The sequence below is a fragment of the Uloborus diversus genome, chromosome 3 (assembly GCF_026930045.1).
Source record: "Uloborus diversus isolate 005 chromosome 3, Udiv.v.3.1, whole genome shotgun sequence".
NCBI classification, from domain to species: domain Eukaryota; kingdom Metazoa; phylum Arthropoda; class Arachnida; order Araneae; family Uloboridae; genus Uloborus; species Uloborus diversus.
Window position 1 is genome coordinate 37,580,143 of NC_072733.1, and position 26,761 is coordinate 37,606,903.

Here is a 26,761-nt window from a genome sequence, read left to right on the forward strand (position 1 = left end):
ATCTGAAGGTGAGATTGGAACCTATCGCTTTTTCAGAAGAATAATGCGTTATCAAAGTAAATGTGTATTATATATACGTATATACAATTTCCTTTCCTATTTAAAAATAAATGCCAATGTTGTGCTAAAAATACGAGTACTCGTAAATACGAAGAGAGTAGTACTAGATAGATAAAGTACTCGTAAATACGAAAGCTCGTACTATTTGAAAAAATAAACCCACTCTATACGCATATATTATTTTAAGTAATTGTCTGCCGCTATATTTCCCCCCAAAAGGTGTTATTGGCTGCCAGTGTAAAATGATAAAAGTCACAAAATGCTGCGTTTCATATCGCGGTGAATATTGGGTGCGTTCATAAAGTCTAACGAAACTCACAGACTTAACGAACGTTAACTTCTCGGTTTTTCGTTAACTGCGTTCACTTTTAGAATGATCAGTTAAAAGTAAAGATGGCGGCCGTCTGGATGCAGATTATCGCTTTTGCGGATGATATGTTTTTCGAAAACGATGATGAAGAAATTGATTTCAGGATTCTTCTATTGAATGAAACGAAAAAGAGAAAGCTAATTGAAACGGTGCGAATCAAGTTTTACACAGAAAGTGTGATTCCGTATTGGGCAACTCTTTTCGGAAAATTTTCGAATGCAAAGATCCACATTCGAACTTCAGCTAAAAGAGATGGCTCCACTAATGGAAACAAATTATGTGGGTAGGCCATGTTTGAGGGCAGATTAAGTATTGCTGTGTGCAATTTGGACATTTGCAACGCCAGACTCTTTCAGGTTTGTATTATTTTTTGCTTGAATGAAAGATTCGTAGTTGCATTCCTTTTTAGCGCTGTTAAAGTGGGATTTGACTGTATCAAGTGGTGAGGAGACTCCTACAAGCGTAAACGTTGAAGGATTTCATAATTTCTCAATGAATATATTTTTTTTCATCTGTACAAGGGTTGGCACGTTTTTGCCAGAATAGCAAAAAAAAAAAAAAAAAATCTTCCTGTTATTTAAATTATTAAATTTCCCGCCTCCTGACTTTCAGAAATCAAGGTGCAATCAACATGCAAAAAAGGATATTGTTTTTTTTTTTTTTTTTTTTTTTTTTTTTTTTTTTTTGTATTGTTTACAGTGAGGATCATTTAGTTTTTTTTCCCTGAAAACGGGATATTTACTTTTCCTACTTGTTTTTTTTTTTTGGTATTGTAACAAAGACAGAAACAAACACGAAACAGAAAGCAATTTGTGGTATTACCCAAATTTGCTTGCGTACATTTGATGCCGATTTTGGTACTTTTCCGTTAGCCGAGCGCAAGCGAAAATCGCTACATGATTATGCCCAACGACAAGCTATGATTCGCAAAATTCATGTAGAAATCCGCCAATTTTCTTACAGCCGTAGTTGGGCGTAATCATTTGGCGATTTTCGCTTGCGCCCGGCTAACGGTCAAGTACCCTGATTTTAAATGAAAATTAAATTTTCCAAATCTAGGGGTGAGCTAAGGAGCTATAACACCCCCTTTGGGTTCAAAGTTACATTTAATCCCTAAAGCAGAACACTTTACAATGTTCTGTTGTAAAATCATTTGACCAACATTGTTCTGCAAGTACTTCAAACAATGTACACGTAAAAACGTGACCTTTTCCACAAATCGGGAGCCCAAAACCAAAGTCGTTTCATACAGGGTTTTTTTTTTTTTTTTTTTTTTTTTTTTCAGTTTTGGAAACATCACAGCTTTCAAGAGAGTTTTAGATTTTAATCTAATTTAAAGAAATTTGCAAAATTCTATCTTGAGTTGGAAGATATTTGTAGAAATCCTGCAGTTTCTGCAGAAATCTATAGAATTTCTGCAGAAAATTTGTCCGAGTTTTCCTCTCACATTTGAACAGAATTGTTTTGCAGCTCAGACATCTGTTCTGCGACGTGCGTCGCAAATGTAGTTGTATTCTGCTTTGTTGCATTTAAATTTTAGCTGTGTAGAAAAATTTTTCTTCGAAACCTCCCAAATTTGCTATTAAGGAGAAATTTGCGCAGAATTGGAATCAAGATTCTTCCAAAGTTTTGGAAACATTTTGCCACTAGAAGGGCTTATTCCTGCTCATATCCATGAGTACGAAGAGTCGAAAATTACAAAAGCTGCAGAAATGTACGACCAATTCTTAGAGCTTGCTGAGTTCAGGAAGAGTTTAATGTGGGAAAAAAGGGAAGCAAATACCGGCCCTCTAAATACTGCAGACGAATCATTAAAGAGCTGCAACAAGCAGTTGTTCCCGAATGTGTTTAATATGATTCATATATTTGGCACTTTTCTCATTACGACAAGTAGAATAGAGAGAAGTTTCTCGTGCGTACGCCGCATAAAAATCTACCCAATATCGATTATGGCCCAAAATGGGTTCAACGGTTTAGCCTTGGGGCATGTTCACGAGGAGAGGAATCATTTTATAGCCAGTATTATAAAAATTTTCTGTGATACGGAGAAACGCCGACTTTCTGTGAAAAATTGGTCTTAATGTTACAAATGAAGTTTTATTTTTTTATATTAGTATAGAGTTTGTATTTACTCTTTATTTGAACATAAAATGGTTTCCTTTGTTTCATAATCATTGAAATATATGGAGTAAACCATGTTTTTAAATTTTTGATTCCCTTGGGAAAGGTCTAGATCTGCCACTGGTCCAAATTAGTCATAAGCGGAAGTAACCTTTTCTACAAATGCATTAGGCTTTGACACACAAGCAAACATAAAGTATGTTTAACAATTTTGACTGATTTTAATGCTTAAGCATCATACAAAAATGATTTTTTACCCAGATGATTGATTAATTTGATAAAAATAAAGGCTGAAAATTTTAAAAAATGGGCTTTTTTTGTTTTCTCATAAGAATGGAACTTAGAATCTGAATGGCGATGTCTACGGTGACTCCGTCTGAGGGCTACATTTTGCATTTTTAGAGATTACGTAATCAGTAATTTTAAAATCCAATAATACATCCAAATTTTGAAGGGGGGGGGGGAGTTTCAGAGGTGCTTCCACCTACCCCTTCCCTCACATTTTTGGTGTATCAGCCACCTATAGGAAGTGGTCCCCTACTCACTCTAAATAACAATCCTGTTTAAGGTTGCATAAGATTAGTGTTTAATTTTCCTACTCTTTTTATTTTGCTATATAACATTAAAGTATTTTACTTTCAGGTCAATTGGAGATCGCTTTGATGTCCCAAAGAGCACAGTCTATTACAGCTTGGTGAAGGTATCAACAATTTTATGCAATATCATCGCCAAGAAGTACATAAAGCTGCCCACTAGATAGGAGGAAAGCGCAAGAGGGTTCTACCGATTCGCAAATTTTCCTGGGGTTGTGGGTGCCATTGACGGCACTCACATACCAATTAAAACCCCAGCAGTAGCACCAGAGCAGTACTACAACAGGAAAAATAAATGTTCTTTGATTTCGCAAGCCAGTGCCGACTCAAAAATGTTGCTCTTTGATTGCTTCTGGCATATCCTGGCTCCGTCCATGATTCAAGAGTTTTGAGAAACTCGGAAGTTTAACCCTGGAGGCAATTCCTGATAGTTACCATGTGGTGGGAAACGCAGCATATCCCCTTTTAAACGGACTTTTGACCCGTTTAAAAATAATGGCCATTTGACAGTGGACGAGATCAACTACAATACAAAGCATTCCAAAACACGCACTGTTGTCGGAAGAACATTTGGCCTGTTAAAGCAAAGGTTCCGTCGATTAAAATTTTTCGACGCTAACACACAAAATGTGCCATTGTGGTTTTAGCAGCATGTGCGCTCCATAATTTCTGTATTTTTGCTAGTGATCCACTGTTGGAAAAGCCCGATCTTATTGTGGTTGCTCCAGTGAGACACCACGTTGATCCACGTAATCGGCAAAGTAATTTGAGAAGGATAAAACGAAGATAAAACCAACTGTTAGCCAACTAAATTTATATACAGTATACTCTCAATATCTTGAAAACCCCTATATATTGAAAAAATACTTTTCCCCTTGATTTTGCGTATTTCAAGTCTTTATTTCAAGTATTATTGCGTATCTTATTATTTTTCCATTTGAAGTATATAGTTATACGATGTAATCTTTTTTCCAAAAATGCTTTAGCCTAAGTATCATTTTCATTATTTTTTTTTTTTTTTTTGAAGAAAAGTAATATGTTATAGTCACTGTTATATCAAGTCCTGCTACAGGCAGAGTTATCCATACATAAGATAAATTAATACCTTTGTGCTGAACAGTAAAGTAACAAAAAACGTCAAAAAAAAAAACAAATTGCCAATTACAGTAGACACGTGTTTCGGCGTTACAGGGAACGCCTTTTTCAATGCAAAAAGTAACGAGCTTATGGATGAAAAGACATCCGACAAAACCATACATGTCTCTCATTTCTGTTTTTCGCCACACCCAGCAGTCTAGTGGAGCCATTTCATTCAGCAAAAGCTCAATTGTCGCTCTTTTTATTCGAAAATGGAAATAATCGTCTCATTAGGAGTTGCGTTTTCTTGTTAATATTTGATGCAAAGTTTCAATTATTTTTCTTTTTTATTTAATTCAAAAAAAGAAACCTTTTATCATTTTCTTCATATCACGCTCTTCAAAAAATACATCCTCCGCAAACATATCCTTCAAAGCATTTACTGCCTTGTCTAATTTGTAGCATTTGTTTTATTTCAAGCACTGTGATTAGTAATTTTTTGTACACGTTGAAATCTAGAGTAAAAGTTTCTGTGGCCTCCTAATGACCATGTTTTTAAATCTCCTTTTATAATCAAAATGTCCAATCAGCCAAAGGGTCTCTGATCCCGACCACTTAATTTTTTCATGTTCTACTGTATATTGTATCAATAAAATTAAAGTATGCCATATGCTGCAAAAATGTATAAATAAATTCTTTAAACTAAATATTTGTTTTCAATTAACAAAACATGTGTAAGAACTTTTTCAAAAAGTGCTAGCAGCTTTAATTTTTCATTATTACGTTTCCATAACACATAAGAGAAGAATATGAAAAATAACTGATTTACATCTAAGTACTCACAAAATGCAAGTTTCTTTTTTTGCATTCGTGTATTTTAATTCGGATTTATTTTCTGAAACTGTTCCTTTTATTCTGATTGTATTTTTTTGGCAGTGTTAACTTTAACGCAATGGATATTGTGTAACAATTAAATGCAATGAAGAAAATGTGGTCTTTTCCGTTAGCCGGACGCAAGTGAAAATCTCCAAATGATTATGCCCAACGCCAAGCGAATACACCAAATGAAGGTTGGAAGAAAATTTGCGGAGTTCTACAACAATTTGACGCATTTTCGCTTGATGTTGGGCATAATCATTTTCGCTTGCGCCCGCCTAACTGAATAGTACCGAAAACGTTAAGCTTTTTGTGTGAATAAGAACAAGTATTTTTTCATAGAAATTAAAAATATATGATCAGTTTTGAAAAGTAGACTAAAATATGGGAAGAGGGAACAATTAACTATAAATATCAAAGTTCGAATAAGCAGGATTGGTAGTTTTGCGGGTAAAAATGGAATTGCAATCCTTTTAAAGAATAACACAAATAATAAACTTAATATTTTATTCACTTCTGTATTAATCATATAGATTTAGACACTGGAAAAATCTTACTTCGACAGCAATGATTTCAGTAATTCGATTCAATGGTAAAAAAAAAAAATGCAGCTTAAAGGTGTAATTTATACAATGGTTTTTTTTTTTTTTAAGATTCAACTTTGTTTTCTTATGATTCTTTTTCAGATCATATTTTTAAGCTTCGACTTTTCAGAGAATAATATTATAGAAAATATTAGGACGCAATCCTCACTTGAAAAAAGAAACACTGGGGAAGTGGATAATCTGAGGAGAGTTATTGAAGATGTAAAAACTACTTCCTGATCTATTGAAACCGATTTCTATATTTAGCAACATATTGTACATTGGCCATTTATCATGAGTTACCTCTGGTGTAAAGGAAGTTGAAATAACACTAAAATTCAAAAGTATTGCAGAATCTAAAAAAATATATTAACTTGCTGAGGAAAAAAAGTTAGAAAGCTGCATCAAAAGTTGTTATAACAAATTATATGTTTGAGCATTGGCAAAATGAGTTTTCACCTGGCAGAAACACGGCAGTTTTTCCCACCAGTCATAAACCGGTCCTTGGAAAAGTTCCCTTTGCCAAATGGATAAGCATTCATTTTGTTGAACCTAATCAAACATTTAGCGTTATAAATTGAAATAGAGTTGACCACGGATTGTATTAAATTGGCAAACGTCCAGTTAAGACGAGTCTATATGAATGAGCGAGAAGAGTAGAATTTTGATGTGCATGTTCCGCTCATTGAATGTGGCTGCTCAATTTAGAGGCCAACATGTATCTGAAAAAAAACTGGCTGACTTCCTAAAAACTAATAGATGCATCCATTTCCGCCTGTAAACCGGATGTTTGCCTTTCCATACAATCCACGGTCGGACAATATGTAGATTACCAAGGATATCACATCTGGCACAATGATAAAAATCCAAATAACATAAAATATTTATTTTCATTTATTTATTAAAAAATGTTTCAAAAAGGTCCAAAAACCTTTCTTGGACTCTCGTTTTGTCCGCGTGGCGTCTTTCAGCTCCCTCCTCATATTTTCTCAACCATGCCGGAACTTCTTGACTGCCTTTTTCTTTTTCTTCCTTTTTCTTTTTCTGCGGAAGCTCTTCAGTTGTCTCCTCCGAGGAACAGCCGGGGAGAACTTGGAAGCCACCCTGTGACGACCATGTAGATAAGGGAACTACAAAAGGGTCGCCACAGTATAAGCTCGTCGAGCTCATTGAAAAGGAAACAAGTTTTTAGCCCTGTTCCGCTGATTTTATTTCCATCCTTTGTCTTCTTATAGGCATTTGCTCATCGCTTTCCATTTGTTTTCGCATTGGATACGAGTCACGTCGTATCCATAATACAATAACAGCACCCGCCTGGAAATGCTGTCCCAAACTTTTTTTTTAATAGGGAAAAAAAACTGATCCTTGTGTTCTTTATAAACCTCTATTAACAAGAACCCAGTCTTCTGACTCCAGTTGAAGACTCTGGCTTTATCTAAAAAAGAATAGATTATTTTGAAAACTATATTGGAAGAGTAAATCAAATCTGTAAGACCAAAAAATGTTGCTCAAAAAATATTCTGGAACTGTATTGCAGCCAGGGCTTGAATATATCCGATATTTTGATATATATCGGATATTTTCAATTAGGCACAAACTAAAGTCTTCAAAATAGTAAATGCATTCTCAAATCACACTTTATTTTCTTTTATTATAATTATGATATGTAGACTTAAAATTAATGCTTCTTTCATCATTCATATCTAACATTTCTTTTTACATTTTTATCAATTTTAATGGAGTTAATTGAGCATTAGCTGATTTACTCATTTTTCTCATGTTAACTACTTTTGCAGTTAGACGATTCAGGAATAAATAATACGCATTAGTTGGTGCACAGTCGTAAGGCATTTTCTTTTTCTCTGAGCAATGTTTAATATTTAATTCGACACTTTTAATGTGAATTGAAATTGTTACATAACTAATAATTTTACGAATATAAAATGCAAGTAAAAGAGGAATATTATATTACTTTATTATATTAATGATGAATCATACATCATAAAAATATAGACATAACTTTTTGGTTATTTTTAATTATAAATGAACAATATTACTGTGATTAATATCAGGGTTGTATGGTTTAAACCACGTTGGTTTAAACCAATTGTTTTTTTTTAAACCATGTGTTTTTTTTTTTTTTTCAAAAATGGTTTTTTTGAAAAACTTCATTGTTTCCCCCCAAATGTTTTCATAAGTTTTACATATTATTGCAAAGAGTAAAATCTAATTGATGCAAAGTAACTAGCAAAGCTATATAGATAAATTATAGATTTAATAAATTTAGAAGAAGTTATATTTTGTAAGGTAATGCAAATTTGTTAAATAGTTTTTCTTTCATTTTTTTTTAATCAATGCAGCTTTCTTATTAGGTATATAAATATGCAAGGCAGACCAAATAAGATTTTCTAAATTACACTGAGAAACAATCCAATTAGATCTTATTTTTTGCCTCTTGCGTTTCAAAATAGGCCAAAAAGCATATTTCAACCAAAACTTGATTTATTACCTAAATTGCTCGAATACTTAAGATTTATTGAGATCGATTATGTACCATTGAAGCGAAGCATAATGTAAAAATATCTTAACACTAGAACATTTAAATAAGAGAAAAATAAATAAAGAAGTCCAAGAACACTTAGAGTAGGCATAAAATTGCGCTAATTCCTGCACACTTTTTGCATCCCCAATAGACGATGCAGTCAGAGCAAGAAAAGAAAATGTATAAAATTATGAAAATATCCATGTCACTCTGTGCTCTTATTGAAATAATATGCCAAATTTTCACCTTTAAAAGAACGTTTTTGATCCCAACATAATAAAAAAAAGTCTCATGTATGAATAGTAGAAGAATCAATAAACATTAATTTTTATGACTGTTTTCATTTTTAAAATATGTTAAAATGGTATTTTCATTTGAGTTTGTACCAAGGCTTTTAATTAAAATGATTTTTTTTTCTTTGATTAAAAAAAATGTATTCCTAAATGTATTAAGCCAGGAGAAATAATGTCTACAGTGGAAAACAATGATTTTCTTAAAACCTACTTTTCCTGTTTTTATAATTGTTGTCACTGATACATTAGGCGAATAAATTACATGTGATTTGTAACTTTTTTTTAAAATCTTTAAAATATGCGTTGTTGATCTTGTGATTTTTAAAGTTGTATAATGTACATCAGACTTAAGATTCATTTGTAGATACTGCAAAATACTTTCCATGTTTAAGAATGAGTGATTTTAATTTCACTTTGATTTTTTATTTATAAGAGATATTTATGATTATGAGGAAATTAATTTGCCAGAATTTATTTTTGATTATTAATAATGCCTGAACTATCACAGAAAATTACCAAGACCCATTTATGTATTTTATTTTTTATAATAGTTAGATTTTCAAAAAATATTCTCCTACAGAAATCTCTAAGTATGAGGAAATGAACTTCCAAGATTTTACTCTTAATTAGGTATATAATTAAGTACAAAGAAATTAGGTACAAATATAAATATTAAATGTCCCTTAACAATTAATTCATAAAATCTTCATGATTTTCCTAGAAACCTTCCTTTTTTCAAAAAAAAAAAACCCGGTTTTTTACCAACCCCGATTAATATACTTTTTATACTGAAAATACCATAGTTGAAAAAATAAATATTGAAAATATCATGATATTTTCAAAATAAATATCGGATATATATCATGATATATATCGGTGAACCCTGATTGCAGTGAAATGAATTTAAAAAAAAATCACGGTTACAAAATAAAATAGTGAAAGGAAACAAGTTAGAAATAAGATTTTGACGACAAAATTTTGTGTTACAACAGTGATTCCCTAACTTTACAAACTCGCCACACTTCTGAAGAATTACAACTCTTTCACAGCACCCTTGTCTATCTTTATTATAAATACATACTGTAAAAGCGGGAGCAAATGATACAAACCCCAGTTTTAACATAATAAGCATTCATAGTGCACTCTGGGCTAGCCCAGTTTCAATAGGAAGTATTGTGCAACCTTCTCCGATTATGAGAGAGTTGTTATCACTGTCAAAACGGCCAGTGAAACGAATAACCTGGTGATTGTGAATTTGTTTGTGGTGAGCAACTGGTGCTACGTGTTTGTAGGTAGCTCGGAAATTTATGCTGGTGGACTTATAGTGCAGAAGGAATCACAATTTCGTATGTACATTTCGCTTTTATATTACGTAAAGAAAGTTACCTCCAATTTTCATTCAAAATTAAAATATTTTGATGTTGCTACAGTTTCAAATGAGTAAGGTTTACAATTTAGAGGGCGAGTGTGGTACAGTAATTAGCCGAAATTTTGGAGGGTGAGTTGGGTTATCAGGGGGAAAAAGTACCCAAGAAAAATCATGGGTGTAGATGCAAGTAAGTTTGAAGTTTCAATAATGTTGAAGCGAGGTAAGTTTTGGCAGTCACCTGAAAAAGATAAGATTCGGTATCAATCTTCAAAAATTATCTTCAAAAATTATGAAAAAAATAAAGCCTTTGTTTTATCTTATTTTATGATGTACTTGATTCTCCAAAGTTCAATTTTCAGCATAACTTACATCTACAACTCTCCCGTTAAAATATAAGAGAGGTAGAGTATGGTACAACCCACCAAAACCTACATGAAAATGTTGAAATATGTGCTATACCATTCTCGCCTGCAGTGAGAGGGTGAGAATAGTACAAAGAAAAACTGCTCTGGAGGAGGTGTGGGTAAAGTTTCAAATTATTTCAAGGTTTGAATCAAAAGGCAAGGTCCTAAACTATAATAACGCAACTTCATGTTTTTTCAGATGAATGTTGAGTAATTATAGTCAGAAATGTACTAAAACTGTACCATAGTCACCTGCTTCTACGGTACATATATATTGAAATTCTAGACCAAAGGCGCTGACTATAGGGTGCTGCGGTGCCCGAACACCCGCCAAAATATTTGTGGGGATACGGGGCACCACCAATGCCAGTAAGCAGAACAAGAGGAGAGTTTTTTTGGGCTTCAATTTCCAAACATTGCTGGTGTCTCAATAGATGCACTACACACGCCACATACACTAGATTAGTTTCCAAAACCTTTTTTATTCGCTTTACGAAATGTCTGATTTATATTAGACTTTATGATATTACTCCAAGCATTTCTTTTTATTTTAAGAAAAGAACTCGGCCAACATGGCACTTTGTGCGAAATTAATTATTGTGATAAAAAATAAGAAGTTGGTTTTGTAAACAGTGACTTACCAATAGAGCTGTTGAACTCCAATTATCCAGCTTCATCATCCCTATTATCATTAGTAATTGAGCCTGTAATATAATTTCACATTCAAACTCAAAGTTTTTAAGTGTTTTTTTTTTTTTTTTTTTTTTTTTTTTTTTTTTTTTTGAGGTAATGCCATTCAGAATGTAACAAAATATTTTTATAGTGAAAAAGAGGAATACAGTAATGTACAATAACTTACCAAAAAAATCATTTAAATATTGCTGTTCTTGCGCGGCATTTAGAGAAGTGCCTTGTGTAGAACCTGGAAAGTAAATTAGGAATCAGATTTTATTTATGTAGCTCTATGATTTATAGTTATGCATTTATGGGATACTGAGCAGGCAAACGACCATTTAATCTGTTTTATGTATGTATGGCTCTCTATATATAATATTGAAATTAAATTATGGCTGCTTCCATTTACATTTCCAAGTATCTTAGTTAACTATTTTTAGGCTGGACATCTCTTGAGAAGTTTGCTACACCACTGACCTTTGATTCTTCTAGCAAAAAAGATGGATCACACTTTGATTATACAATGCATTTTCCAAAGATCATACACAGCTAATTATTTTATCCAACTATTATTATTTTTGTCATTTCGAAGTATATTATCTGTAAATTATAGGTTCTCCAGAAAATATGGTACCAATCTTCGATAGTAATAAGTTATTTTAATATTCCTTGAAATCATGTGATTTATTTCTTTATTTTTGTTGATAACAAGTATAATCTATGCTTGAGGAAAAAGAATTAAATTAATGAGTTTTCGTTCTGCCAGTGAAAACAATACTTCTATCAGGATACTTCAGTCATTCATCAAGTATAAACAAAAATCTTCTAAGGTAACTAATTATTTTATATTAAATATGCTACAAAATACTTTAATATTAGTAAAACAGTAAATAAATAAGCGGAACACAGTAATGTTAAATAACTTACCAAAAGAATCTTCGAGTTCTCGTTCTTGTGCAGAACGTGAAAAGCGGACGACATCAGAATTCTTTTTTACAGCTCTATATTTCATTTATTAAACATACATACATAACAGCTTCTTCCAGTAAGTTGTTCCAAGTGCTCAGAACTCTACTAAGCAGCAGCAGGCTCCGAGCCCAGCTAGGCTAGCTATACATTTCATTATACTACCAACTAACTTCCAAAAAATCAGACATCACGTGACGGAAACAAGGTGCATCTTGAATTATTTCTTGATCAGTTATAGTGGAAGGCCAAATAATGCACATTATTTAAAATCCCGATACATATTCCCCCCCCCCACCTCTATTAAGACCTTGAAAGTAACTAGGCACATGCTTACATTTGACAAAAAGTATAGTACAAATGCATTTGTCAAAGCTTTTAAAATTCAAAATACATTACAATTTTTTGTGTTAATTGTCGCTTCTCTGAGTAAAAAATAAATTTGAAATATTTATTTTAATTCCTTTTAGTTAAACTTTTTCAAAACTTTTGAGTTTTTTTATTTATTTTTAAATTTTTAAAAACTTATCTGGACAACCCAGATGCATACCCACAGCAAGATTTTAGATACCCAACCATCTACGTAAAACCCCTCTAATGCGAACACCAAAGGGACAAATTTATTTGTCCGCAATAGAGGGATGTCCGCAGGACAGAGGTTTAATAATGTTATTTGTCTTGGAATCGGGAAATAAAAAAATGCTCGCATAAGAGGGGTGTCCGTTAGGAGGGGTTTTACGTATAATTCTCTGAACATGAACAGCACTTGGGCGCTCATATGCAAAATTTTAAGGGGGGCTCAGATATTTTCCCCATGGTTTTACAGGATATTTTCCCCGTATAAACGAATTTCAACACAGATTAGAGTTATTAAAGTTTGACATTTTTAATAACTTATTCATCAATGCTGGAGAAGAAATGTTTTTGCGTTTTTACAAAGAAAAAAAATACTCAAAGTAGGAAAGTTCTAATTTCTAGGGGGGCTTCAGCCCCCCTGCGTGGGCGCCCATAAACCGCACCTGGCATCTCAGGCTCAATTTCTTCTATGATAAACAACAATTTAAACAAGGCATTCGAAAACACGATAAGAAAAGGTCGACCAGAGAAGTTAACAAAACTTTGATCAGATGTTTATCACGTTTACAAAACTGCAAAATTTGTGAAAAATCCACGTTAGAGTTTTGCAAAAGTTTTTGCAAAATTTAATGAAAAGTATTCCATTGCAATTTCAATTGAAACTGTTCGCTGGGCTCTTAGAACATCTGGGTTAAACGGGCACAGTGCCCACAAGGATTTTTTTGTCGGTGTGAAAAACAGATAGTTTGGTCGCAAAACCAATGATAAATAAACCCAAAATGTATCGGAGAAATGTATTATTTGAAGATGAAAGCAAGTTTAACATTTTTTGTTCAGATGGGTTTATAATTGCATTAAAATTTCCCAAAATTTTTAAAAAACGCAAAAATGGCTATTTGTTTAATGTGATTTTTTTTTCTTCCAGAAGAAAAGAAAAACATAAGGTCAAATCCGGACAACGCTCCTGTATACTCACGGCAAGAATTTATATGCTTCACCATTGCTTTATAATTATCCGAATAGGAATTGCACGAGTCACATTTATAAACATAATCCTCATTGGGCGCCGCCATATTTCCGAACTCAACAAACCACCCTGTTCCTTCGTTAAACGATTCCGAGTCACAACTGACTACAACTGTATTTATGTCGAGGTTCCTTCGTTAACTTCCTATTCCTATTCAGAGTCACAACTGACTACAACTGTAATTATGTCGAGGACTGCATACTAAGTGCCTTGCCTCCATTATTTTATATACCGATAGATGGCAGCACCATCACCGGATCGAACAGTTAATGAGAATTTGGAACTAGTCCAGGAGCTAATAGCTACCTGGTGCTAGCACCCCCAGAGGTATCGTTTCACTTGGAGGACATTGAGACCACGAGCATATTTAACGTCGCCCAGTCCCCTTTAATGACGACGGTGGGTCTTCGACCATCGAGGTTCGAACTCAGGACCCTCCGGCCCCGAATCCGACACTCTACCGATCGGGCTACCACGGCCCTTCGTTAACTTCGTTAAGAATTTCGCTTCACGAAGTTAACCGAGTTACAGTTTGTGAACGATCCGTTAGGAAACGCGTTCACTTTTTGAACGCCTCGTTCGGTTAACTCGTTTCACTCGTTAAACGCGTTCGTCGTTATGAACGCACCCATTATTTGTACTAATGTCAAATTTTTTGAGGTCGAATTGATTTTTTATGCATTTGGGATTTTCGCAATGTAGGGGATTTTGGGACCAAATAAAAAGTTAGATTCCTTATTTTTTCACGAGTCAAAAACTTTTTATATCTTAACTCTGCACCTTATTTTGACCATTTTTTCAGTGTCTGCGTTCGGAAATAATCCACCGGTTATACCGCGTGGTTAGTCTGGTGTGGTTATGACGTATCTGGAATTTCTCTAGGAAGCCTGATTGAACAACTGTGTTTCTGAACGCCTGTGGTTACACCGCGGTAGTTCTAGTTCAGCAGCAAACGACGCTCCAATCAAAGAGTAACTTTCGTGATGGGAAATTCACGTGCGTTACGATCAAAACATGAAACACGACCGGATTGGTCAACACAGAATTTGTGACGCTTGTGATCTCGCTAAACGCTTCCACACAGCGGTGCGACAAGTTGCTATAAAGTCGACTGCCAGAAAACGACCGCAGCGTTTCCGAACGCGGTTGAGTGGCGTCCCCGGTTCCACCGCATGCGTTTCTGAACGCTTGCGGTGGCACCGAGGCAACCGATTCTTGTTTCCGAATGCACCCAGTATGAATCGAGAACCAACGGTTGCGAAAATAGAAGTCTTGTAGGTTAAACGGGGACACACTGCTAGAAAGTTGTGCTGTTGTTTCACTTTACGGAAGACAAACTGAAATGGATTGACAAAAGTGCAGCATATCCTCCAGATAATTTTTTGAATATAATAAATGAGCATAGCTCGAGATGTAATGTATTCTGAATTGTTTTTAGCATCATATATAAAAGCGTAATATCACAGGTCTTTGCTGGAATTCTCTATAGGGGTGGAGTAGGTACAAGTGAAACAGGGATAACAGTGAGACAGCGGCAATTTACACTGCTCGACATTGAAAATGCAACACCAAGAAGGAGTGGTCAGAAAGTGATGAAATTTGGAAAAAAGACAGAGACAGCAAGGAATAATAAATGATCTTAATTTCAAAATGATAGGCAGAATACAGAGCGAGAACGGCGTCGGCTCAGTAGGATGTAGGACCACCGCGGACAGCGATACACGAAGAAACACGTCTAGGCATAGATAGTAGGGGGGCATACTACATTCCGTGGGAAATTTCGTGAGGAAATTGTGAGACCAACTTTAATATATTCCTTATGGTCTATGTAACTATGCCTCACCGGGTGTTTTGCATGAATTTGTGTCAGACGGCCTGTATGACGCCATCAATCCAAGATGGCGGCTTTAATGAGTTTTTGCAATTATGAGTCAATTTTTGGGTATTTTGTGATAATTTCCAGGCGAATTTACTTGATTAATATTCTATTCATCTTCTTATTATAAATTAAAAACAAAATATTTATTTTTTTTGTTTATTAACTCATTTAAAAAAAAAAATCTGATAATTTTTTTTTTCACTTTGGCTCTCGGAATTAGCTGTTTTAAAAGTACCTCGGGTGAACTTTCGCAGTTAAAAATACTTTTAATTTTCAGGCTAAGATCACTAAACATTAGTGCAGTCGAGCCTCGTTAATTCGAACACGATTATAACGAACTACTGCCAAAGCGAACTACACTTGCGATCCCCGTCCTTCTGTTGAAAATCACTTAACACACCTAACACTATTGTTTTTCGGCTAAAACGAGCTACTGTTGAGACAAATTCACTTTGAAGGTCCCTTTGAGTTCGTTTCAGCGAGGTTTGACTGTATAATCGTTTGACAGAATTCTAATAACCTGTATACCCCCTGACTCCCTAAACTCTTTGACCGGATATGAATATCGTTCATTGGGAGTGCTCTTAAGGAATTTGTAGGGAGAGTAGATGAGAAAGCTTCTGCGTAGAGAAAGTATTGTTACAAATTCTGTAAATAGTAAATTGTTTTTGTGATTAATTTTCCGTAATCTAGTTAAATTTGGCGTTTATTAAATCGACTTTCATCTAAAATTATTGTAGTAACGTAACCTGTAAATAGTTTCTTGTAATGAATATACAGCCCCCGTACATTCGGCAGAAGTATACGGTCTCCTCATTTCTGAATGATAAAATATGTGAATGGAAAGAAATGAAATAACGGTCTACGATTTTCAAGAAGGATTTGGAATATTGTGGAAACTTTTCGATGTTTATAAATTGCCGCCGCATGATAAAAAGTCTGTCTCAATTGAGAATTTGTACTGAGAGCGTATTAGCTCTGTTCATTGCGAGGCATTTCGCTGTGTTGTTTTTCGTATTTGGATGAAAATACGTGTGTAACCGTTGAGTTTACGGTGTTGATTGATATTTGCTTAATTGCTGATGATTAATTTAGCAATTGTTAACGATCTTTCCTGTACATAGTGTAAATTAAGCTTCTGTGTTTTTCTCAAGAACTGTGTCGTCCTTTCAAGAAAGTGGAAGTCGCACCGGATCCGTAACACCCCGTTTGCACTGCGAGCTAAGCGCGCTCAACCCATCAATGCACTTACGAGCTAAGCGCACTTACTTTAAAAGTCGTTTGCACTAGAGAACGCACTTAAAGTTTAACTGCGAGCGGCTTCCCAGTGTCGCTCAACTGAAGCGGCTTTGAGATGCGCTAAGTGAATGCGCAGTAGGTTAGCTGAAAACTAAGCGGCTTAATTCCGCCAGTGCAAACGGGGTGTAACAGTATTGTTTCTCGGTTCGTTGGTGAATAGTCTGCAAATCTTCAAGTACGCTTATTTTTTCCTTAACTTATCACTGCTATTTTATTCACGATGTCTTCTCTCCCAGAGACTCGTTTACAAGTTTTTTGCCTCCATCTTCGAAAAAAGCAAGGCTACAAATTAATTATAAACTATGTATTTTTTGTCAGATTAAGAAGAAGTGCCCATTAGTTAAACCCATTGGTTATGATAAAGTGTTAGAATGTATCAAGAAGACAGTAGAATGGAATGACAAAGGGTATATACATTACTTATTGAACGATTAACGAATGTGACCGTAATAGAAGAACTGAAAAATGAAAACCGCATCACGGCATGCAGGATGCTAAGAGAAGTGCACTCATAAAGCAAGCATGGACAGAAGTAAGAGATTTCACGAAATGGATAAGAATAAACTATATTGTTCTACTTCCATTCATGAAGACCATGTTGTAGGCTACACACAACGAGATCCAAAATTGTCGTTGGTGACAAAAATAAGTGGTTTTTCTGCCTCGGAAAAGGCGGTGTAAGAAAACCATTGGTGGCGATAAAAACAGATTCTGCAGGTCGGCAATTAAAAATAGCCATTGAAATTTCCAAAAATGAAACTTTCAAAATTAAACTCAGTGACTGCACAGATCCAGGAGACCCTCAGGCAAAGAACATTTTACACCATAACTATTGCTGGGCAAAACATGTATTTAATGTTTTACGAAAAAATTGCGATCTTGATGTAGTAACCAAGTCACACGACATTATTTCTAATAAAGCAACAGACGTAGAATTCCTGTGTGAATTAAATGATTTTCTTGTTCAGGGAAATGTTACTGCAATAGCAGACCTTGAAATGAATTCCTTGAAGTCAATTACAAATAAAAATTTAAGAAAAAATAAAACGCAAAAAGAAATTAAAAATCTCATTCAAGAAGAAATTGATGACGCTATATTTAGTAATCCAAAAAGTTTAAATGAGTCGCAACGCGTATCTTTAAAGGAAACTGCAGATATTACCCTATCTAATGCAAAAGATTATTTTATAGGCATTGAAAAAAGATGAGAACTATCTTTGAAGCTGCAAACATTTTACGCAAAGCAGTTTTATCTGATCAGAAATGTACATTTACAGGATCTTTTGAACAGAATCAGATCATGATGCCGTTCCAATCGAAGTTGATCAGTTTTTTAAATGGTGCTGCAACGGAAAACTCGAAATTAATTCTATTTCTGAGGTGCAGGACAATATCGTGCTGAATAAAGCTAAAAGACTGTCACATATATTCATGTATAAAATACTGTCTCCGTACCAAGCTTCGAAAGAAACTGTTCATCGACATACCCGAGATATTCCTTTGTACGTTGGTGTTGGCCTTATTATGTACTCTGTTACCCGAAGCAAATATATAATTGATTTTTTACATAAACTAGGTGTTTCGATTGATCATGCTGAAGTTCTACGTTTGGAAATATAGGTAGCAAATGGGTTACTAAGGCGCATGGATGATAGTGACGGGATGTATATTCCTCCTGATTTGAAAAAGGCAAGATTTTTATTTTGTGCTGCTGATAACATTGATTTCCTTGAAGACACATCTTATGGGAAGGGTACTTTGTATGGCATTGTAATGGTACTTTATCAACAGAAAAAAGACTCCGATAGACAAATTCCACTTTCTCTTACATTACCTTCAGCATCCCGTTCCCTTTCGACATTACCTCAGTCCCTGACTGAAATAGCGTCTTATAAAATTGCAAAGACAAGTAAGCCCAAATGTTCAGCATATGGGGAAGCATTAAAAGATGAGAAAACACAAAGAGAGATATTAAAGGCATAATGACAGCATTAGGACCAGAAAAAACTCAAGGAATATTAGGACTCCATGCTCTATCAGGATGTGATACAAAAGGATCACTTGATAAGAAGGGAAACCATCTTTTTGAAAAACTTATAAAACGGCAGACAAAAATACTCTTGATACTCTGAGTCATCTGGGGTCAACCGAAGTATTTAATGCAAATGATAAAGTTGCTATTGAAGGATTTATTTGCTCCTTGTATATGCCGCTGACCAAGATTTCAGATATTGGAGAACTTCGTTGGTTCATCTTTTCCAAGCAATAGGCTCCAAATAAAATTTTGCCTCCTACAATAGCATCTTTTGTCCCCATATATTTTAAGAGCGCATTATCAGGTACTTGAGTGGCGTCTTGCTGACCAACAGCACCCGAATTCACCATCACCGTTAGATTTCGGATGGGAAACGGAAGACACCTTCTATGCTTCAGTTATGTGTACTTCCTTGAGCACCTGAATCCATCTTAAAATTAGTTCGATGCAGCTGCGTAAAGGGCAAATGCATTGTTTCATGCAAATGCAAATCTTAAAACATTGCATGCACTGAACTTTGTATGTGTTGAGGTGATGAGGACTTATGGGAAAAGCCAACAAAGCGATATTGGTGACACTTAAGTCAGAGACCTGTTTGTTTACTTTTAAATCTATGTTTTTGAATTAAAATCAGAGTTTAAATAATTTGTTCATTACTTAGAGCACAAAAAATGTAAATAATAAAATTGTCATTGCTTCCGATATTAAGTAACGGAAGTTGTAAATTTTTTCTACATTAAAAAAAATGCTTCTTATAACCCCAAAAACACGTGTATGCAAATCATTTCACAGGTTTTTTGGAATAATAAATTTTATTGCTATCGTACAAGCTTTCCAAAATATTTTTAACTGCTGTTGTTTACTAAAAAAATTCATAAAATCTCTATCGGAAATCAAAAATAACAAAATAAATAATTTATTTTATACAGATAATTTGTTTTTACATTTGAAATATAATAGTATTAAAATATTAAATATATAATAGGAGTTGAAATAATTTCATAATATGCCTTAAAAATGAGTCAAAACCGAAAATTTTCAGCAATATCTAGTGCTGCCGCCGTCTTGGATTAATGACGTCACACATGCCCTCTGACACAAATTCAAGCAAAACACCCGGTGAGGCATAGTTATATAGGCCATAAGGAATGCATTAGAATTGGTCTCACAATTTCCTCACGAAATTTCCCACGGAGGGTCTTTTACCCAAAGTATGCAACTGGACTAAGAGTCAATAAGGGTGCGGAGGGTGTCCAGAGGGATGGCTCTCCATTCCCTTCCAACCATTTGCCACAGTTCGTCTTCTGAACGAGGCAGGGACAGAGTCTGCAAACGGCGTCCAATCACATCCCACACATGTTCGATTGGTGACCAGGAGAGTATGGTGACCAGGGAAGCATCTGTGTGCCTTGGAGAGCATATTGGCAGTGCGAGCACTGTGTGGTCGGGCGTTATCCTGCTGAAAAATTGCATTAGGTAGCCCTTAAAGGTAAGGGATTGCCACCGGCCGTAGCACATTATCCAAGTATCATTGGGCCGTCATAGTGCCCTGAATACGAACTAGAGGTGATATGGAATAGTACGCAATTGCGCCCCAAACCATTATTCCAAGTTGTCGTGCGGTGGGACGTTCCACAGTTACTGCCGGATTAGATCTGTCTCCACTTCGACGCCACACACGTATACGGCGACTATCACTAGACAAACAGAAGCGGGATTCATCTGAGAACACGACATTTCTCAATTCTGTCATCCATGTCGCTCTACTCCGGCACCATACTAAACGTTGCTGTCTATGTTGTGGGGTCAATGGCAGTCTTCGAAGCGGATGCCGTGATTGCAGACCACGTGCGACCAAACGACGGGAAATGGTTCTGGTTGATACGGGAACATTCAGGGTATCTTGCACCTGCTGCAGAATCGAGGAACAAGTGACTTGTGGGTCTGCTATAGCTTGTCGGTGGATGCGTCGATCCACGCGTTCTGACGTCACTCTGGCTGCCCCTGCACCCCTCAATCTTGCCACATTTCGTTGTTCCAACTATCTTCGGTACAGCCGATGCACCGTGCTCGCATCCATGTTGGTATCAGCTGCGATTTGACGCACGGACCAACCTCCCCTTCTCAGTCCAATCACCATACCCCTCGTAAAATCGTCTATCTGCTGGAAGTGCCTTCGTTGACGGCGGCCTGGCATTCTCTCGTGTTACACGTATCCTCCAAGAGAAAAACAAAATTTCTTCGATAATTCTCCAGTCAGAAATAACAACACGAATGTTGCCCATTCTGCATGTTCCTTCCCTTATATCTTACTTCACGTGCGTCGGAGAGCTGCGCATTTCACATCATTTACATAACTCAGTAATGTACGTATACTCTAAAATTTGCATAAATTTCTAAACTTTACTTCTTGGTGTTGTATTTTCAACGTCGAGCTGTGTATTCTCTGTTTAGTTATTTCCAAACTGGCAACACTTTTGTAAAGTCAAATAAACATGCTGTGAACATTACTTCAGAAAGAAAGTTGCGTTCAGATCTAAGGTGAGAAAACTAATTACGTCATCCTTATTTAACCCCATTAAAGTAATTTTTTTGCATTGCTTGTTGCATCGTTTCTTGTCTTGTTTGATATACTTTAAAAACTGGTGTTATTAATCTTTCATTAGCTTATTATTTAAAGTTCATTTTAGCAGTAAAATGATTCTGTTTTTTTTTTTTTTTTTTTTTTTTTGTATGAAAATGGCGCTCACTTAGTTCAGATGTAGCATTGAGGGACAGGAACAGTGAGACATCAAGAGTTCGTGTCTCACTGTTACTGTGGTACTCTTGTAGAGGAAGTGATTAAATTATGTGTTAAATGGAATCTAATTACAACTAAACTGTTGACGAAAATGGCAACAAGATTAGTGTGAAAACCCTACACCAACACGATAGGGTGTTGAATGGAGTTATGGCCATTATATCGAAATAATGTATTTGCTAGATTATATATAAATTATATGCCGCATTTATTTCAATCTCTTATTTAATCTATATAACTTTAGTCTTTAACCCTGAAGCAAAACGGAGTTGGATTATAAATGTGTATGTGTGTGTGTTTGGCATAGCAGCCTCTATTTTATTTTATTTTATTTTATTTTATTTTGTTTTAACCAATGATACCTAGCGGATGAACCCATTTTTATATTTTTGCTTTGTGTGAAAGGTCCTTTATCGAAAGTTTTTTTCATCTAGGTTGCTCAACCTACGGCCCTCGGGTCATATAAAATCTGCTTAACTCATCATGTGCATCGTAGTCCTTAAACGAAAAACCCGAATCTGACATTTTTTCTTTTTTTTTTTAAATGTGACTTGATCAAGCCCATAACCCTGGGTAAAAACTAACGGCAATAAGCATACATATGTTTTCAGGTCAATCTTGATGCTTTCTATGTTCACTAGCTCGATAAATGTCCGTCTCACTGTTCCCACTTACTGTGTCTTACTGTTCCCACTCACTGGGGGAACAATGAAACAAAATTGTATTTCGTTTTTATTTTATTTTTCTTTTATGTGAATTCATAGATTATTCTAAACCAACTTTTTAAATACCTATTACAGTAACATATTATAGAAATTAAAAGAAATTGTTTTCAATGTCTTTTCATGATAAAAAAATGTGATTGAATTTTTGCGTCTCACTGTACCCACTCTTCCCCTATCATTAGTTTCAGTTGTACTAAAAAAATCATCGACCTTTTGTAAACCTATTCCATTTCATTTATAAAACTAACTAATGGAAAAAAGAAAACAAAAATAAAGAATAAAATATCACCATGTAAAAGAAATATCAAGTGTTTTACTGATTGCTTCTACGAAAAGCAAACTAACCTGAATACTCTTTATAGGAATCAATTTTGAAAAAGAAGTGAAAAAAATATACGTTCAAACTAACAAGGTTTTCCCCCAAGCGACAATTTTCTTCTGGCTATTCTTGTGGATACTGAGGCACTATGCACATAAAAGTATAGTATGTTGGCATTAATTCCCTTCTGAACGCTTAAATGATACCAACAGTAGAGAGAGGAATTGCTGTAATGTGCTTCAAGACATGGGTATGCCTTTATCTATTTCTCTCCTCGATTTCCCTCCATTTTTCTCTCTATTGACAACCTTCTTCATTTCTTATGACGGCCTTCTATACATATATATATATATATATATATATATATATATATATATATATATATATATATATATATATATATATATATATATATATATATATATATATATATATATATATATATATATATATATATATACACACAGGGTAGTTATAAAACAACGTGAGCTGTTTAGAACTCAAGTGAAGTAAAAACAAGTGCAGTATTGGACAAAACATTGCCAAATTTCATGGGCGTACACAGTAGTCCATGGGATTTCGATTTCTGAAATTTAAAAAAAAAAAAAAAATAGTACAAAAAATCGTCACCTGGGGAAATTTTGGAGTTGAAAAGGTGTATTATTGTGAATAATGAAGGTTTAAATGCTAACTGCCAAAATATGCATCAATTTTATTCCCAAAATATGATTTTTACTAACAAATGAGGCTCAATAGGACCAACATCGAGTTGCTTTCCATGTACTGCATACAATGCACAATATTTTCCGCACATCCGGGGGGGGGGGGGGATTAATTTCCCTTACCTACAGTGTTATTCGAGTTTTCAAAGTTGGGACATCGGGAACATGTCGTAAAAACACAACACCATTAAGAAATCCCCAAGGCGGAACGTCACAAAATGAAAGATAGGGCGACCACGGTTGTCATAACGTAGGAAATGCATGAGTGATAAATCTGCCATCAAAGAAATGTTGTCGCCATACACTCAGTACCTAAAGCTCAACGTGGGGGTGAACCATATTATATGAAAATTATTCAAGAAGAAATCCTTGCTTCCGCGCCAAAATTTCTCCGCGACGACTTTTGGTATTTTTCTTCTCTTGTTACGAATTGAAATTTCTTGTTGATTTTATTGAACCTTATTTGAAAGCAAAACATTTGTAATTAAAAACTTAATGTGTGCTGATTTTTTTAGCATTTAATTCTTCAGTATTCGCAAGTAATACACTTTTTGCAGCGCCAAAATCCTCCTGGTGGTGAATTTTGGTACTATTTTTTTTAATTGCAGAAATCGAAATCCCATGGTCTGCTATGTACGCCCCTGAAATTTGGCAATGTTTCGTCCACTACTTCACTTGCTAGAGGGCTCTGAACACCTCACGTTATTTTATAATCACCCTGTATATATATATATATATATATATATATATATATATATATATATATATATATATGTGTGTGTGTGTGTGTGTGTGTGTGTGTGTGTAAGGTGGGTGCGCCAAATAAAGTTATGGAGACCAATAAGGCCAACCGCCCAATTTTAGATGTAGGCTAGCAAAAATTAGCTAGACCGGGTATCGTCATCAAAAAGCCAGACTGATGACATAGCATTATCAACAAGCAGTTTGTAATCAACAGGAAAAAGTATAGAAACCGTTATTACAAAAAAAGTCTTGTCAAATTTGCATGATCCTGTTTTTTGTAAGTTTATTTTTTTTCGTAGTTCACTGTAGGAGTAATTTATTAGTATAAAAAAATGACAATAGCTCTAGAAAACCTAATTTATGTAGTTGACATGTTCAAAAAGAAAAATGTCGTTTTGTAGAGGCATTTTTTTCCTGTAACTTGATAAAGTGCGTTTGATAAGGCCATGATTAACCTTATTAGGACTTCAGTGGCCTTAGTAAGATACCGAAGGATCAAGTCAGGACATGATCCTATGCTACATATGCTGCTCATATACACACAAAATGTGCCCTGGAGTGACCAAAAAACTGAAAATAACGACTTATCTGAGCACCGAATGTGACGATTGTCTGCTTTACATTGAAGAAAATTTGGGATTTTGATAATGTTTTTGCGTTAACAAATATGGTTTCATATGTTTTTGCATTGACAGTAAAGATTTTTTTTTAGAGTAAGCCTTATTGGAGACTCGTGTCCCTAATAAGGTCGAATCGCCTTTCTTAGTTAAAATTGCTGAAAAACCTAATTGCAACTTGTTTTCAAAGAGAAATTATTTACTTCTTATTTTTTTATCAGTCGTATGACGAATGTGCAAAATTTGGAGCGAATTAAATCATGAACAAGTGAGACACTAGGCCATGAACCTTAGGATGGTCTTATTTAGCGCACTTATCTTATATGTATATTTAAAAGTCTTGTAAAATACATAAACATAATAAAATAATGCCTTAAAAGGAGCAAATCTGTTTTACCTATGTACACTTAAAATAAACGACTTTAATGCTTACAAGTTTGGGTTAGTCTAAATACATAAATAATTCCAACTTAGCCATTCTAAATGTGTAGCCATCAGCAGAAACCTAGTTAACCCCTGAGAACAAATAAATTTTATTAAAAAAATGGGCGGAAATAGTTTTCCTCCGGTCCCTTCAAATAATTAAACCGGTACTTTTCCGCTAAAGGTACTTCACTTGGCGCATTTTTTTCTTTTTTGGCGATTTTAATTTATTTATTGTTATTGCAAACTAAAAATTTTGTTGCTGGTGAAATTCAACCACTTCAATTTCTGGTTGCCATATACTTGTAGATGTCATCAATCGCTTTAAGCAATTTTTTTTTTTTTTTTTTTTTTTTGAATCCAAGGTAGAAGGTAAATAAGTAACGACTTTTAACGGAAAAGTACCAATAATTCCTACTTTGAACATTGGGAGAAAAATTATCATCTCAGCACAAATATAAATGCTATTGCACAAATACACAACTTGATTCTTAGTCCAATGGCGGATACAGCCGGCGGACAACCGGGCACTTGCCCGGTGGGCCGGTCATGCTTCGGGCCGATCAACTAATAGCAAGTATTTCGGGCCTGTCTACTAACAGCAAAATGTAAATTCTGCGCGCATGTGTTTGGAATAATGCAAATTCGCAAAATACAGCCTCAGCTCCTCTTTACGTATGGGCTAAAGCTTGCGGGTGGAGGGAGGTAGGACCGTCACCAAGAGGGGGGAGGGGGAATTTCTAAAATGGGGCTGCCCAGAGCCTGATTACCACAGAAGCTGACTAGGCCTAGGCCTGGGACCCCATGTTCCTAAGGGCATAGCATTGCAACTATGCATAGCATTGCAACGATATGAAAAATACATGTATTTTTTTTAATAAAAAAATTATGACTTATTAATTGAGAAAAAACTTTTTTAAAGGGGAATTTTTAATCACTCTGCCAGTAACGAATTTCCTTGGTCACGATTATGAGGGGGCCCAAAGGGGATTCATAAATGCACATAAGTGATGTATACATAGTTGTGTGATTAGACAAAGAGGCCTCCAAAAGTGCATTCGTGCTTTAAAAATGTGTATCAAATACTGCATAGTCTTCAGGGCGCCTCCAAATTAATGTGGGCACCGAGCCTCACTTTTAGTTAGTCGGGCCTTGGGACTGCCAATATATTTTTAGTGGTATAATAAAAAATAAATGAATAAACTAAAAAAAAAAAAAAAAAACAAGGAAACCTTAGCGGTTGTAAAAAGTTAAAATACTTTTGGTTTCTTTGACGCTTTTATTTATAAACTAGCCGCCTGCGGCGACCAGCTGGTCCGCCTTTTTACGCCATTCGCCTTTTTACGCCAGGGGTGCCGCCTTCGGTGGCTGCTTAAACAATTTAGCGACGACATTAATCAATGTTTTTCTCTATAAATCAGTATCATTCGTTTTTTTATGCCAATGTTGCCGCCTTCGGCGGCTGCTTAAATAAATTTCGTGGCGGTGTCAATCAATCTCTATCTATCTATATCATTAATAATTTGAATAAAATATTTTCTAGCTCTGTCTCCAGTTTCGTCGTTTGGAATATTTTTAAAAGAGGGGGAGGGGAGACACAAACGACGTACTTTTCATGCAAATTTTGTCTAAAAATAACAAAAAGCACTTCCACTTTATGTGAAA